This window comes from Scophthalmus maximus, chromosome 12 (assembly GCF_022379125.1).
Source record: "Scophthalmus maximus strain ysfricsl-2021 chromosome 12, ASM2237912v1, whole genome shotgun sequence".
Classification (NCBI taxonomy): domain Eukaryota; kingdom Metazoa; phylum Chordata; class Actinopteri; order Pleuronectiformes; family Scophthalmidae; genus Scophthalmus; species Scophthalmus maximus.
Window position 1 is genome coordinate 7,507,501 of NC_061526.1, and position 17,207 is coordinate 7,524,707.

Below are 17,207 nucleotides of genomic sequence, written 5' to 3' on the forward strand. Positions count from 1 at the left end.
AATACACTACGTATACACTACGAATACACTACATATACTCTACGAATACACTACGAATACACTACGTATACACTACGAATACACTACGAATACAGTACGTATACACTACGAATACCCTACGAATACACTACGTATACACTACGAATACACTACGAATACACTGCGTATACACTACGTATACACTGCGTATACACTACGAATACACTATGAATACACTGCATATACACTACGAATACACTGCCTATACACTACGTATACACTGCGTATACACTACGAATACACTACGTATACACTGCGTATACACTACGAATACACTACGTTTACACTGCGTATACACTAAGAATACACTACGAATACACTGCGTATACACTACGAATACACTGCCTATACACTACGTATACACTGCGTATACAATACAAATACACTACGTATACACTGGGTATACACTGCGTATACACTACGAATACACTACGTTTACACTGTGTATACACTAAGAATACACTACGTATACACTGCGTATACACTACGAATACACTACGTATACACTACGAATACACTACGTATACACTGGGTATACACTACGAATACACTACGTGTATACACTGCATATACACTACCAATACACTACGTATACACTGGGTATACACTACGAATACACTACGTATACACTACGAATACACTACGTATACACTACGAATACACTACGTATACACTGGGTATACACTACGAATACACTACGTATACACTACGAATACACTACGTGTATACACTGCGTATACACTACCAATACACTACGAATACACTGCGTATACACTACGAATACACTGCCTATACACTATGTATACACTGCGTATACACTACGAATACACTACGTATACACTGCGTATACACTACGAATACACTACGTTTACACTGCGTATACACTAAGAATACACTACGTATACACTGCGTATACACTACGAATACACTACGTATACACTACGAATACACTACGTGTATACACTGCGTATACACTACGAATACACTACGTATACACTACGAATACACTACGTGTATACACTGCGTATACACTACCAATACACTACGTATACACTGCGTATACACTACGAATACACTACGTATATAATTCCGCTTTCTGTGTCAGTGTGCATCCATCGACACACCCAGTCGCTCGCTGTTCGTGTATATAGTGCCCCTACGGAATATTTCAGGACAACATCTGGACTGGAGTTCACGTCTGAAGCAGCATCCCTCTGTGGGACACATGATGCTGTTTCCATCGAAGCAACAGGGGAGGTGAGTTCCATAATTCATGCTCATGACGGGGAGATGCTGGACCCTCGTTTCCCACTTCAACAGACCTTGTCCTTTTGAATTATTACAAGAACAAAAAACAAAAAGACGAGAAGAAAGTGGGAAGAGGAGGAGGAGGAGGATGGTGAGTGGAACGTCGTGTGTGTCTGCAAGAACAACATGTGTGTGTGTGTGTGTGCGTGTGTGTCGGAAGGACGACTCAATACACTCTCTCCCTCTCACACACACACACACACACACTCTTCCTGACTGACATCTTCTTGACGGCGCGCCTGCCTCCATTACAAAAAAAAAAAGACTTGAACCAAGTAAAGCTGACAAAACGCTCCCTGGGGGAGGGAGGGAGGGGAGAGAGACATTTTTCGGCCATTTTAACAGTGACGCATGTTCGCCTCTCTCTCTGTCATTAGCATGTCATTGTTTGATTGACAGCCTGCAGCGGAGCGCTCACTTCTGACTGCATTATTTTCTCTGTTTAAAACACACAAAGATGAAGGCGTGAGTATTCATGGAAACATATTTGGATTTGTTGAGCAGATTTTTCCTCCCTCATTCATATTCACATAGAGTGCGGTTCATTAGTTTCGGTACTTTGCTCAAGGGCACGTTTTTCTTTTTTTACCTCGAGCAAAAAGGAGGTTTTCTATGTTTTAATAATCAGGGCGGAGTCCGAGCGTTCACACTTGTGACACTCGGGGAATTTGTCAGCGCCCGCAGGGAAATCGTGAAAATGAATAACTGAGTGCGACCATTTGTTTTCATGTGTCTCTGCCCACTGTGTTACACTTGTCAGGTTTATGATCCTGACAACCGCCGTGTGTCCCTAAGTCCATAAGCGGTGATGATCACCTTTTACTTTTGGCAATTGGGAACCTGTGAGGAGCGATTGTTGTGGCGAAGGGATGTATACGCCAATTCATATTTCACTGCCCATTGGAAGCACAACACTAAAAGCTGTCCTCGGTTTGCAGCCCTGTCGGCAATAATATACAAATGCTCGCATATATACAAATATATGTGGCTGATTCTATGCAGCCACAAATATTCGAGATCAGTGATTGTTTCTTCACTGAAAAAGGGGGCAAATAATTGTTGTTCTGCTCAATTTACACCGAAGTCCATTTGCCAAAGTACAAGATTTTATGACAAGGCTGAACATTTGAGCAGATAGTGGAATATTGCTAGTCTGCTTAATCAGCAATATGTCATAACTGTGTCAAATGTATAAATAATGTAGGCTATCTAATCTTTCAACAGTGTCACAGGACTGTCGAAGAACCAAATTAATTAAATAAATAACATACACCTCATTAAATGTATGGCAACTTTGAAACAATAACCTTTTGGAATGTGAGCTAGCTTCCTGGTTCTGAGGAGCATCGCACATTTACGTTATTGTTATTTCCACACCATCCGTTTGGGGCGGCAGGAAAACAAACCACCTTTACGGTTCCTTTTTGATTTCAAGAAGATGAGTTTGGCAGATATCAATGAGGAGATTTTACGGAAATGTAATTCACATTTTCATGTCGGCATAGTCTATGAGGAATAAGAGATCAGGGGAAAATTGTCTCTTCGTCCTTTTAGCATCATCATCAGAGTGACTACTCAGGAGAGGTAGTGTCACATGCAATAATAATGCTGAAGTGATCTAAATTATTAAATACATGTCACTACATATGTAATAATGTAATACGGAGTGAAACCCATTTTAAAAGAAACCCTCCCAACACTGATAAGGCCTCAGTTCACAGCAATAATATGTTCATAGCTCGGGCAAAGCCGTGTGTCTGCATACAAACACATGAAAGAGATGTTTGTGACCTGGCCCCAGTCATTATGACTCACTGGATGAGATGCCGCTCGCAAAACATATAGCAAGCGCTGCAAGAAGGAGCTGCGAGCCACAATTAGGCTGAGTGAGGGAAGAGGAGGCTGAACGTACAGTAACACAGTCGCTTTATCACTATATGGGCAAAATAAAAATAAACACAGCTGGCAGAGGGAGAGAAAGCTCAGATGAGAAGTATTGTACTAGCAGGATAAATATAACCGCACTCATGTTTTGAATCATAATTGTAAACTTTTTTTTCCTGCAAAAAAAAGTAAAAGTTGTGTTACCAGGCAACAGGAAGGTGGGGTGCAGTGCGATCGAGGTGTCGTGACGTCACGTCAGTACTCACATCCTTCACTTTTATTTAAAGACAGTAGATGATTTTCAAAAAAATAAGCGTGAGATTAAGTGGATTCCTTCACCTTTCGCTGTAGATTGACAAAGACACAAAAGGCTTCGAGGCCTCGGAAGGAATCAAATGTTAAGACAAGGAATTCATAAGAGGCTTCTGCATATCCTGTATTTTCAAAACCTCCCAATGTTTTGCCGAAGCCCAGTTTGATGATGAGAAGAACGAGAGCAGAGCCGATGTGGATGAAGAGACGAGGGAGTCGAGGGGGCAGTTTGACCTTCGTCCCTGTCGGGACCTTGAACATTATTTCGCAGTTGCTGTTGGTTTAAAGTGTTTTTCTGAAAAGCGTCTCTGTGCGTCAGCGGTATAATGCTTCCATTAACTTCTCTGTTCTTTCAGAACGACAGAACAGAAACCATGAGCTGCATTAGCTCACAAAAAAAGGAAAAGGGAGGGGTCACGTCCATGATACTCAATGAAACTTCCAAATATGGAGACTTCAGTACTCGTTGTAAGATTTTGATATATATCAAATAAGTAATATTTACAACATTGAGTCCGATGATCATTTGATTTTCCTTTACGGTTTCCAGCTTCACTTTTTTAAGCTGGAAAAACAATTGCAGCCCAATTCACAAGCGGCCTCGCATATGACTCATGAGAAGAGCGAATTTGTACAAATCGAGGAGATATGTTTGATAAATGTACCACGGCTCAAAATAAATGCCATTAGGCGGCGTCTTTGGCTGACGTCAGCTGTAGCCATGGATTCTTGTAAAATGGCGGAAACCGCGACTGTGGTAGAAATATGAAGGAGCGCCCTCAAGTGGCTCAGAGGTGTACTGCAGATATAAGTCATATCCCTCCAAACTATACACGGGGTTGAAGTGGGCTCGCCTGTTTCATACCCACAACAAGTCTGTATTTCAATGTCCAGAGTTTTTTAAAATCTTCATCATAACTGATATTTCTTGGGCTCAACCAGACCATATCTCTCCTGTCCAGATGATACCTCCTTGTGTTTTCCATGAATAATGAAACTCGGGGGAATGATATACTGGATTTATAGTATTAAGTAATAGATAAAATAGAATTACAAATGTATAAATTGAAATAAATGCGAAATAAACCCCCAGAATGGGTAATAATGTGCCATCGGGTGTGAAAAATTACAGAACTGAAAGTTAACAAGAGGTTCAGAGAGAAGAAATTCAAAAAGGACTCTCTTTTTTTAAAGTTTGTTCCTTGGGGAAGTTTTTTCTTTATCAGATAGATTCGCTCTTCATTACAACTGATCCCTGCAGCCGAACAAACCCACACACACACACACACACACACACATTCCAAAAGTAATTAAACTTTGTAGCTGCACTGCGCCGACGAAACACATCGATTCTGGCTTTGGGACCAAAGATAACGTTTAATATTTCATCTTTTCTTTCTCCACAGCAAATGGCAAACTGGGAAAAGCAGGACATAAACACATGCGAGGAAATGTTAAGAGCGTTTACGTGACCTTCACGCTCCGCTGGCGGAGTGTGGAGAGAAGATAGAGGAGCGGGATGACGAGGAGCGAGAGGAGGGAAGGGAGGGAAGCTCCCCCCGACCGGAGGGCCAGAGAGACTAATTAACTTGAGAGACATGACCTTTCTCTCCTCCTCCCTGAGAGGAAACATGTGTGTCACGGAGTGTGTGTGTGTGTGTGTGTGTGTGTCTGGAATCAATACGAGGGCACAGTCATCACAGCCCGATGGACCAGTACATCATGTCATCGCCATGTGAGAGCTGGAGAGCGAGAGGCTGGGAGGGAGGGAGGGAGTTCCCAGTTTGAACTGTGACTGCGCTTTAACGTCACCTGAAGAACTTGTCTGACATCACACAAGTGAGTGTGTTGTATCTGTGTGTGTGTGTGTGTGTGTGAACTCAGGACCAACAACGTGCCGGACCTCGAAATACGTTTGTGAGAAAAACTTCTCCCTCGTCTAATATCAGCAGGCGCCGTTCTGCCAACCAGCACAACTGAGCTCATTAATGTGAAGATGTGAAACTTGTTTGGAAGCTGCAACTTTCCCCGAGTGAATGAGACCGAGAGCAAGACAGTGTGTGTGTGTGTGTGTGTGTGTGTGTGTGTACGGGGATGCCTTTAAATAGACGCCATCGGATGCAGTGGGAGGACGAGAGGAGACAGAGGTGAAAAAGAGGGAGGAAGAGACGGGGAAATCAAGCATCCGCTGTGGGGGGATAATTAGGAAATCCAAGTGTGTGCATGTGTATTGTACATACTGTATGTCCGCCTGTGTGTGTGTGTGTGTGTGTGTGTGTGGGAGTTTTCCTGTTCAAGGACAGATGGTGCCACAAAACACTGAGCGCTGATGAACATGGCGACATCATCTCTGAGCTCTGAGGATGTGTGTGTGTGTGTGTGTGTTAGTACACACTTTGCAGTATTTGTATCACATACTGGAGAACAGCTGAGCGTGTGTGTGTGTGTGTGTGTGTTCGTGTCCTGATGAACTCACCAGTTGCCGGAAGCTGATTTGATCTTCACGTGGAACGGGCTCCTCTGGATGAGCTGCTCTGGTCTCGTGTTGCATTCATGTGCCCGTTAAACACAGCTTCTCCAGACGGGCGTTGTCCGACATGTCACTTGTGCTGTTCAGCCTGAAACGGAAAAAAAGGGAACGTGTCGTTAGACCAAATCCAGACTACTACTATTTGCCGTGACGAGCGCGTTCCGCTCTTGCCGCCGTCAAAGTGCGTCACCGGTTGAGCCGGGGAAGGATCAACGCCCTGGATCCTTCGTTGCTCGGGATTCGGAGGACGCATTTGAAGGAGCCTTCGTCGCGCTCAAACCTTCGATGGAGGCGGCTGCCTGAATTTTGGTCGAGATATTTGGGTCTGGACCAGAGTGTTGGACCAACAACAGGGAGGTGTTCAGCATTGATTTGGCAGAACTAGAGAGAAACTGTCTAATGAGCAGAGAACATATTCTCATTTTTCTATAGAAAGGAAAAGAAAAACAAAAAGACGAGTCTGCTCTATTGGGGAGTTAGTGCGTCCGTGCGTGTCCCATATAGCTGGACAACTCTATATTTGTATTGACTTCTGAGAACAACACAAATTGATTCCCTCGTCTGCCTCTTCTCTCTCCAGGTAATTGTTGAATCCACGGTGAAGATGTGTTACAGACGCCGCCGGTGCAGCCGCCATGACGAGGAGCACGAGGGTCGACGCCGCACGAGCGAAACTGTCAGTTTCACAGTCATCTGCAGGCCTCAGTCTAGATTTTTCCAAGTTTCTTGACTTTTATCTGTCCAGTGAAATGTAACACTTAGTTTTCTCTTCATAAATCTAAACAAAACAGAAAGAGAGGCTAATGAAGTTTGTTAATTCGCCCTAATTAGATCCCTGGTTACCACTCAATGGACTGAGCCCTGGGCCAATCACAGAGCTCCGCTGAAACGTTAGTCAACAATGCGTTTTTCCTCAATCCTCAGAAAGATTTTTTCACCACGAGAGTTATTTAATGAGACGTCAAAAAGCTCTGATTGTCGGCGGCTCCGAGGGAAGTAAACTCTCGATCCGTAAGATCATCGCACTTGATTACATTTTGTTTTTGAAAAAGATGGAGGTGTAATTAGTCTGAAGTTGGAATAAACACTTGGTGTGAAGCCTCAGGAACTTATACTTTGGGGGAAAAAACGGTTTACTTTATGATATATTGCATCATTTCATTATGGATAACTTCAGTTCAAGCTGAGGTCACGTTAGATGCATAATAAATAACCCGAGCGTACGGCTTCCAGGAAATTAAAGGACCGGACCAGAGTTTTTGAACGTTATATAAAGCAGACGTGCACAGTTTCCTCCAGAGGGTTTTTTAAAACTTCGTGGAAGGTAATCGATCAACTGAAGACAGAGTGATGATGTGCACCATCTCTGCCACATCTGTGCTTGTATCTGGTTAAATGAAATCGCAGACGGCTTCTAACTTCCAGGAAGTGAGAGCTATCACCTCAGGTTTTCCAGTGAACGTTGGAGGTTCAGCATGTTCTGTACTCGCATGTCCTTTCTCCAGTTTCTCTGCAAAGAAGAAATTGTTTGAAAAAGGGACTTCCAGTTCCCCTTTTCACGAAGCAGGCATCACGCCCGGGACACCTTAGACACACGCTCTATGAGAGTTATTATTATTAATTCAGCATCTGCAGATGGACTCATCATTGCACGAGTTGTGCAGATGAGCGAGCAGCGTTTCCAAACGTCTTTGGAGGTTTCATATGCAACCTCCGAACGATGGAACGCAGCATCACCCGCCGACATGAAGTTCGCAGGCGCGGTACACATTTCCATGGCAACGGCGAGCTCCACCGATCAGGGACGTGGATGACTGACTTTAGGATTTTGGGTAGTTCGTCTCAGTGACATTGGGAATAAAACATGGAAGGTCGATTTCATACGGACTCGTGGCGTCTACATCGTCTTCACAACCTCACAGAACGGGAACGGGAACGTGATTTTCCATTCCTGAACCACATCCTGATGTTGGAGGACGAGGAACAAGTCAGAGGGAAAATCCCGAGTGTTTTCACAGAATTCCCTCTCCAGCCATTCTATAATTTGACAGATGAATATCGCCGCTTGCCTCCTCCCCTGTCCTTATCTGCAATAATGATGGAGACGTAACAGGAGCAGATTGTGAGAGAAATGGAACCATCCAGGCGTCACGAGGGGGTTTGCACGTAATTACATCTCTCGGTAACAACAGCCCTAACACCTCCGGCAGCGCGGGCAATTAAATGAAACAATAAAGCCGTCGTGTGAGGTATAAAGACACTTCTGAATGATGCAGCCTTTCTTTATAGAGGCCATGTTGTCCTGACACACTCCCTCACATAGAGATACACACACCGATATGGAATAACAACACTATAAAATTTGCTGCGCTAAGGACGCGAGGGGCCATCTTTCTTTTTTTAGCTCTACACTTTAAGAGTGAAGAGGAGGAGAGGGCAGACCTCAGAGTGAAACAGAGGGACCGGAATCGTGATGAGAAGATGGAGGGAAAGACTGGAAGACAAAAAAGAAGAAGAAAGATATAGAGGAGGAGAGAGAAGAGAAGGAAAGAGATGACGGACGAAGGGGAAGAGAGATGAGAAGCTGGATCACAGACGGGACCCGCAGCTCGTTACCTCAGAGTGTACACTCAGATCAATGGGACGGCTTCACACACACACACACACACACACACACACACACACACGCGCGCGCGCGCGCTCAAGTAGCAACTTTCTGCTGATTGCTCTTCGCTCTTAAGGGATTTCTTCTCTTGGTTGAAATCGTCGATGCGCAATCAATACCGTTTCCATACTCAAGGGCAAAGCATGACACACACACGCGCGGACGCACACATCCCCTTCAACCTTGGCGTTTCCCGCCGAGAAGCTCAAATATTGCAATAAAAGACGTTTACCCAGCTAAGTGAATGTTTAACCCCGCAAATCAATATTGGCCATTGGTTCGTACAAATTCATCAAAATGCTAAGTCATGATTTGAACTCCCCCCCCCCCCCGAGACGAGACAAGACCTTTGCGGTGACCTCATCCCATTCCGATCACCGGATGAATCAATTGATTCAAAGTGCCGAGTCATGATTTTAAATATCTCTTTAAGGAATCGGGCGACTAAGCAAAAAAACCCTCTCCAGTTCGAACAAGCACATAAATATGATGCACCGAGGCTGAAACAAGGTTTCATCAGGGAGCGATTTCGGCACCGCGGCTCACAACCTGTCACTTCCTGTGGCAGTTAGGAGCCAAATACACTCGTAAAGTGTCGGTGTCTTCATCAGCCGTGATTTGAAAACTGTCCGTCATCGATTATGTATCTTGCCAAGTCCGTGAAATGAAGTCCAGTTTGTGTGAGTCACTGCCGGGATGAAGTCCGGGAGGAAACAAGACAACGCATATGACAACCATCTCAAGCTTCTATTGATCATAAACTTGCTCTCTTATCATATGATCTCATGTAATATGTGACGTCATGATGAGGTCACATGGACACAAGCCGAGGCTTATCAACAGATTCTTCACATATCACATGGTCGGACATCGTGACGTGGTTATGACGCAATGCATCACGTAATAACACGGTGTAAATGACGTCATGATGACATCATGATTAAATGACATCATGATTAAATATAAAATATACAGTATGCAGTGCACAGTGCAGGGTATGAACGTTCTGACTGCCAGGTGCGTATTCCTCTTGATCCCCGGCTTCCCGAACCAGAGGTGACGTTGCTGCAACGCACTCTGTTCCGAATTATTGATATTTTAATGGTTTCCACGGTGAAAAACTGAAATTTAATTCTGGTTTTAAATGACTTTTGAAGTCTTTTAAACTGATCTGCAGTCCGACTCTCACTCCGTGTGGCAGGAACGGGAACGAGAGAGGAACCACTCTCTCTTCCAGAAAGGTGCCTGGCAAAAGGATTTTTCAAGTATTAAGGTGAAACTGTTGCGTAATGTTGCTTTAATAGAAAGTGGAGAGGGGTTTCACTTTTAACGAGCTTAAAAACTTTTTTTCAAGTCCACGTTGGAAACGGAACATCCAGATCGGTCGCTCATCATCCCACCGTCAGCTGAGGTGGTAAACAGCCAGTCACAAAGGAGTGTGTGTGTGTGTGTGTGTGTGTGTGTGAAATTCCACGAACAAGCTGCACTGAATATAAAAGGACGTCACATAGCGAGAGGTTGGCAGCGGTTGAGATTATAATATTTATAACCAAACAAAGTACGGTTACTTGGGGATCATTATCATATACATCATTTTGGCTTCCGTGACAAAAGACACCAATGATTCCCGTGTGTGTGTGTGTGTGTGTGTAAAACATAATGAGCTTGGCTTCAAGGAACTTTACGGAGGCTGCACATTTAACGAACGCTGACACTAAAGTAACACGCCAACGACACACATGTTGTGATCACCAAATCGTCTGTTTCCTGGCTTGAAAGGTGATACGGACACACGTGTCCTTCATTCTGTACGTTTGTACATTGTGGATTTATATTGGAGTCAGAATTTGAATGCGAGTCAGTCTTTGACGTTTCCCTGATTCGTTTCTTGCCTTTACACTTGGAATAAAAATATTATAGGTTGTTGTTTAAACCTGCAGATAGAATCATTCTGTGGCGCTAATATTAATACTGTAAATGTACAGTATGACTCACTGACGCCTACATGAGCTACAGTACCTACGACAGGAGAAGTCTCTCGTCCCTTCTGATCACTGTCTCCGTCTCTCGCCTCCTTCCTCCAGCTCCATTATCTCTCCATTAGAAACCAGCACGAGCCGAGTAATTGTCTCCGATGACGACGTCCTGATGGCAAAAACAGCCCATTGGAGGGGAGATGCCGTCTGTGTGTGTGTGTGTGTGTGTCACATAATGTGAACCAGTAAATGTTGAGCTGAAGACGTGCGTTAAGGTTAGGTTTAAATTAAGGGATTAGGGTTAAAGGTCGAGGGTGAGGTTAGTTCAAGGGTAAAGATTAGGGTAATGGTAAAGTTAAGGTTAAGGGTTTGAGTGCAGGTTGTCGAAAGACTCAGATTATGATTGAGGTTAAGATTAGGATAAGGGTAGATTCAGGTTTTGGTTCTGGTTGGGATTTGTTCAATATTAGATAAGGTTGGGTTTAAATTCAGGTTAAGGGATGAGGTTTAGCCTAACATTAGGTCAAGTCAGGTTTAGGTGAAGGGTTAAGGTTAGGTTTACTTTAATATGAGATGAGGTTGGTTTAGGTTCAGGGTGTGTTGAGTGTCAGGATTATGCACATAGTAGCCAAATATATAAAATATGAGTCTACAAGGAATTAATGTGAGTCAACACTGTTCTGAAGACCCTGACTAAAGCAGATAGTATTGTCTCTCTCTCTCTCTCTCTGTGTGTGTGTGTGTGTGAGTGTGTGTGTGTGTGTGAGTGTGTGTGTCTGCGTGTGTGTCTGTGTGTGTCTGCCAACCTGCTAGAGTCTTGACCAATGCTGATAATATTCTCTCAGAGCCTCGTTCCAGCCTTTTAACTCGACTGTGTGTGTGTGTGTGTGTGTGTGTGTGTATGAGATTGACTTTGTGTGTGTGTGTGATTGACTTTGTGTCTGTGCATGTGTGTGTGACTCTGCTTCAAAATGAAGTCTGAGGCGCCTGAATGAGTCGGCTGACGACGGGAGAGAAGCCGATCAAGCAAACAAGTGTGTGTGAGTGTTTTCTTTCATGAATCTGTGAGGCGGCAGCAGAGAGAGAGAGAGAGAGAGGGAGAAAAGGGTGGAGAGACATCGAGTCTGACTCCATACAGACGCATTGAAATTCATGTGTTGACCCAGAGGCTGAAAACACAAAATCATTTACCAAAAAAACCAAAAGGACTTGTCTTTGATTTCAGAGGACGAAGCTGAACAACGGCTGTCAGAGGATGAGAGAGCAGAGAGGAGGAGGAGGAGCTGCAGGGGACGACTTCCGAATCAGAACAACGCGATGCCTACGCTCACAGAATTTAATATCCACTTTAGTAAATGTTTGACTTCTTTCAGCGAAATTAAATATCATGATCTTGGATTGGAACGTTGAGGCTGAGCAGGTTTTCCAGCAAGAACCAGTTCAGCCACAGCAAAGGGGAAGATGAAGAGACGGCCAAAGAACCGTAAAGGTTTCCTTGGGGAAATGAATTCAGCGTCTAGTTATGTATCATGCTCTTTGTATCAAAGTTTAATATCCATCAGTAGCTGTCTGTTTGCCCGTTGATCCATCCCGTCTCATCACGTCTTCACCTTCTTTCCTCTCTGGACAAACCTCTTCCCCCCTCCACCCTGCTGCACCTCAGCCCTTTCATCCGTTAAACTCTTTATTACTTCTGTCACTTTCTGTTACACTTCACTTCCTCCTAAATCTGCCTCCTCCTTCTCTCATCTCTACTTTCTGGACCCTCTGCGTCGCCGCCATTAATCTCTTCTCATCCCCGAACTGCCCTCCGACTCCGCGTCTCCTCCTCCGTCTTCATATAATCTCCCTCCTCCTAAAAATTACCCTCGTCACTTCTCCTCCGCCTCGCTCGTTCCTCTTGTGTTTTTATCGCCCGCATCTTCCTCCGTGCGTCACCTTCTCGGTTTGTCGTGCTCGGAGCCGCGGGTTCATCTCTTGTGGCCAAGTGGACCCGAGATCGGAGCCGAGGATCGCAACGGTAAATAAAACGCTCGAGACATTCAGTGTTTTGTTTTTCAAGGACTGCGTGAAATGTGTTTTTTCATGCGCGAACTTGCCCATCGCTCGTCTTATCACCGAAGCTCAGGCTCGGCAAATAATCTCCCATCACGCAGTTTCATTCCAGAGCAGCTCCCTGCCGCCCATATTTCTTTTCTTAAGCCTTGTTCCTCCTGAGAAGGTTTCCCCATGTGAAGCAACATGGACGAGACAAGGTCAACAATATGAAATCATAAATCCTGGAATATTGTTCCTCAGAGAAGTATCCTTTTGTCCTCTTTGTCTAGCCAAGGCAGTTTGTGGGAGTTTTGTATGATGGTTGATGAACTGCATGTTGACCATGTGTCAGCCAGGTATCTACTGATGTTGTTCTGAATTCTGCCCGACGATGAAAAGTAATAACGTCATGTATGTTTTAACGGGAGAGCGACAGAGAGAGTGAGAGAGAGGGGTAAAGAGCGCTGCACACAGCTCGACAACCAAGCAATAACGCAAAACAGAGATCACTTCATGTAAAACGCTTTCAGATCATTATGGAACCGTGGTGGAACAAATTAAACTATGACACAGCAGGCAGACCTCTGTGTGTGTGTGTGTGTGTGTTTGTGTGTGTGTGTGTCGTACCTCCCCCCCTCGACCAGTTAGCACCAAAAGTAAATCATGTGGAGAAACTCTCCCAAGTAACAATCCCACCAAGTTTGGTTGACGACTTATTTAGTAAAAACACAAAACACTTAAAACACGACCCAAGGATATGCCACGCTAAGTGTTAGAAAATGAATGGATGAAGAAAGACATGGGAAAGATATGAGATGAAAAAGATAACCCTTCAATTACAAGCAAGAAGCGATGAGAGGAACTGAAAGTCCACCGGTATTCATCCTGAGCGCAACATTAAAATTAATATCTGGATCAAGTTTCGTGTCATCACTGGAACCAAGGCTCAAATTAAAAGAGATTCTCGTTGTAGGTCAGAGGTCGGATCACGATGCGCCACGGCCTCAGAACGTCAGGATGAAACCTCAGAGCAGATAATTCATCGCTGTGTAGTTAAAAATGATCCGACAACCTGCGACAGACGACCACCACCAATCTAAATTCCGACTCGGTCCTGTGATATTTACTGACATTAGAAGTTGACAAGGTTTCCCAGGACGACGCTCTGTGAATCAAGGGATGCTGAAGGCCACGGACGAATCATAGCGTGCGTGTGAAGACTTCACGTGAAGCTGCCGTTGTGGCATCGAGAGAGAAAAGATTCTTTCTTGACCTTGAAACAAACCCCGTCGGACAACCATGACACGGCGACACCGCTACAGCTGCGGCGTCCGCATCTCTTTGAATGGGACGGCAGGAGGCCTCGGCGGCGCCGATCACACACACGACACACACACCCCGACACACACTCGCAGCAGACGCGAAGAAGAGGAAGATGGAAGGACACGTGGAGGGAGACAGCGAGAGAGGAGAGTGATCGTCCCAAAACAGGTCACTGTTGAAATGTTTGCACTTCCTGCAACAGTGTGTGTCTTTTCATGTGTGTGTGTGTGTGTGTGTGTGTGGTTTCCATTAATCTCCTTCTCCCCACGGTGTCGACTTGAAGATGCTGCCGGAGCCTCAGTGACTACAGATTACAGATAAGGAAAATTACACTGTCAGAATTTATCAGCGCAAACATCATCTGTGTGAATGTGTGTGTGTGTGTGTGTGTGTGTGTGTGTGTGTGTCTGTGTGTGTGTGTGTGTTCCTGTGCTTCGGAGACAGAGGGTTTTCTTGCTTGAGCATATGTGTGTGTGTGTGTCTGTGTGTGTGTGTGTGTGTGTGTGTGTGTGTGTGTGTGTGTGTCTGTGTGTGTGTGTGTGTGTGTGTGTGTGTGTGTGTGTAATGTGCATGATTTTTTATTCGTCCTGGGTGGGAGACCCCACGCACCGTCTGTCTCCGACTGGTTCAGTATGCACTGCCACAGAGAGATGAGGAGGAGGTGGAGGAAGAGGAAGGATAAAAAAATGATGAGGTGCAAAAAGCCAAAGCAACAGCAAGAGGAAGAGGAAGTAGAGGAAAAAAAAAGAGAAAACAGGGCGTTTATGCTGAGAGGTTTTTCTAATTTGTTTCAACAGATGAATCCAATCACTTTGCAGCAACAAGCTCCTCATGACTTTTCAGCATCACGTCTGCAGCCATTTTGTCAGAGCAGGAGCTGGAGGTTTGGAATCTTTTTTTCCTCCCCTTGTCTTTCCCCAAATGGTGGATTTCTTTCGTCTGCAGAGGTGAGAGGGAGCGTGGGAGGGGGACGGACGGGGGAGATGAGAGGAGGAGGTGAGGGACAAAAGAGAACATACAGGCTGGAGCAGGATGAGGAGGAGGAGGTGTTCCCTTCTCCATCATGTTTGTTTTTCATTAGGGTTTTTTTAATCTAATGAGGTGGAGACAAGAGGGAGACAGGAGGGAAAAGATGGAACCCACACAGAGAGAGGCCGTGGCTCAGGCAGGAAGTGAAGGAGGAAACATGGAAAAATTCAAGAGGAACAAGAGGTTACGCACGTGTGTGTGTGTGTGTATGTGTGTGCGCGTGTGTGTGTGTGCGCGCGTGTGTGCGTGCGCGTGTGTCTCGCTCATACTGGAGAGAGACGGAGACAAAGACTCGAGAAACTTGTTGCCTCCCTCCTGGCGCTTTGTCCACAGATTGTGTGTGGAGGATTTCAGCTGTTGGTCAACCGTCATCGGACAAAGGTCGCGGGACACGAGCGGACATGGTGGTGCTGTCGTTTGGGACGTGGCCCTGACGAGGTGTGACCGGTGTCGGTGTGTAACGTCCCGCGTCCTCCTCTGTCCACTTACACACTCCATAACTCATTCGTGTGTGTGTGTGTGTTAAACGGAGCGTGGGCCGGAACCTGTGCCGTGTTTCCACAACATGAGTCAGCCTCCTCTGAATACATGAATAATGAATTATATATTGTGTGTGTGTGTGTGTGTGTGTGTGTCTCTCGGGCACAAACACAGATTCAGACGTGTGTGTGTGTGTGTGTGTGTGTGTTTTAATGTGAGTGTATCTGTTTGATGTGTGTTTTATGTGTAAATGCCTGTAAGGCAGCGAGTGTGTGGGCAAGAACGTGTGTGTGTGCATGTGTGTGTGTGTGTGCCAAGTTTGGAATTGCTGAAAACTAAAATGACAGGAGGGATTCTCTGTTCTCTTCTCTGTGTTTGGACGGAACTAGGTACAGAAACATGAAAATGTATATTTGACAGAACCAGACGAAATGGACGAGGTTCACCTACGGTTCTCTGCTTCACATGTTACTGGATGTTTATTAAAACATGTAGACTGTAGGTGGAATAAATCTGCTCCTGTGTTTGTGCAAACGGAACGGTCCATCTTCACTGGATATATTTACATCGCAACAAGAAATTCCAGAAGTTTTCGGGTTCTAATATCCATACGTGAAATTTGAAACTGTATGTAAAACAGAAACAGCTCTTTCTAAAAAAAATTTACACAGAACCAATCAGTCCCATCTTTTATAAACTACCAACTATCGTAATAAAGATTTTCCAAATGTATTTTTCCTCCCCCTTAATCTCCATATTCCCTCCATCTCTTCCCTTCCTCCTCTATCCTTAATGCCTCCTCCTGGAGACACTGACAAAGCTCCACCAGACACACACACACACACACACACACACACACAGACACACACAGACACACAGACACACACACACACACACACACACACAGACACACACACACACACACAGACACACACACACACACACACACAGACACACACACACACAGACACACACACACACACACACACACACAGACACACACACACACAGACACACACACACACACACGTTGTGACAATCGTCTAGAACCGACCACAGGTCTCCAATCCGCCTCCCTTGTGCCGTGGCTATGCTTATTAGCCACGAGTTAATTACCCGGCGGAGCGCCCCGCGGGATTGGCCAGCCCCACGCTTAAGCCAATTAACATGCAGCTCAGCGAGCAGGACGGGGTCGACTGTGAAGAGGAACTGGTGGAAACCAGAGAAGTTCAGTGAAATGTGGAGAAGATCTCGTCAATCTGTCATCAAACAAAAGGTTTTTTAAAAGATTAGTTGAGTGTATGTTAGCATTCAATAATCCAGCGGGACCGGGCGCCATAATTCCAGTGTGTATGCAACATAAATTTATGTCGTTTATTGTTCATCAGGCGCAGCAGAAGCGGCTTTGTGCAGCTCGTCGGATCGTTCGCGGGTCATTGTGCTGCCGGAGCGACGCGGAGCCGCTGCAGAGCTGCAGCAGATAATCGGCTTCGGTTTCCTGCGTTCCGTCACCGAGAGACTCAGTGGAGACTGGAGGGGGGAGGTGGTGTGCAGCAGGTGACGCTCGGTGGGCCACAGGTCCACACGGTTCACCTGTGGCTGTGTATGTACACAAGCAAAACAC

General features: G+C 45.2%; 1 protein-coding gene across 1 annotated transcript in view; it reads right to left on the reverse strand.

Moving 5' to 3' along the window:
* htr2cl1 (5-hydroxytryptamine (serotonin) receptor 2C, G protein-coupled-like 1) overlaps positions 1-17,207 on the reverse strand; it is a 107,842-nt gene that overhangs the window by 31,273 nt on the left and 59,362 nt on the right. Inside the window, exon 6 of the mRNA XM_047336247.1 lies at positions 6,020-6,161. The gene's annotated coding sequence lies outside the window, so the exon portion shown is untranslated. The remainder of the gene's footprint in view (positions 1-6,019; positions 6,162-17,207) is intronic.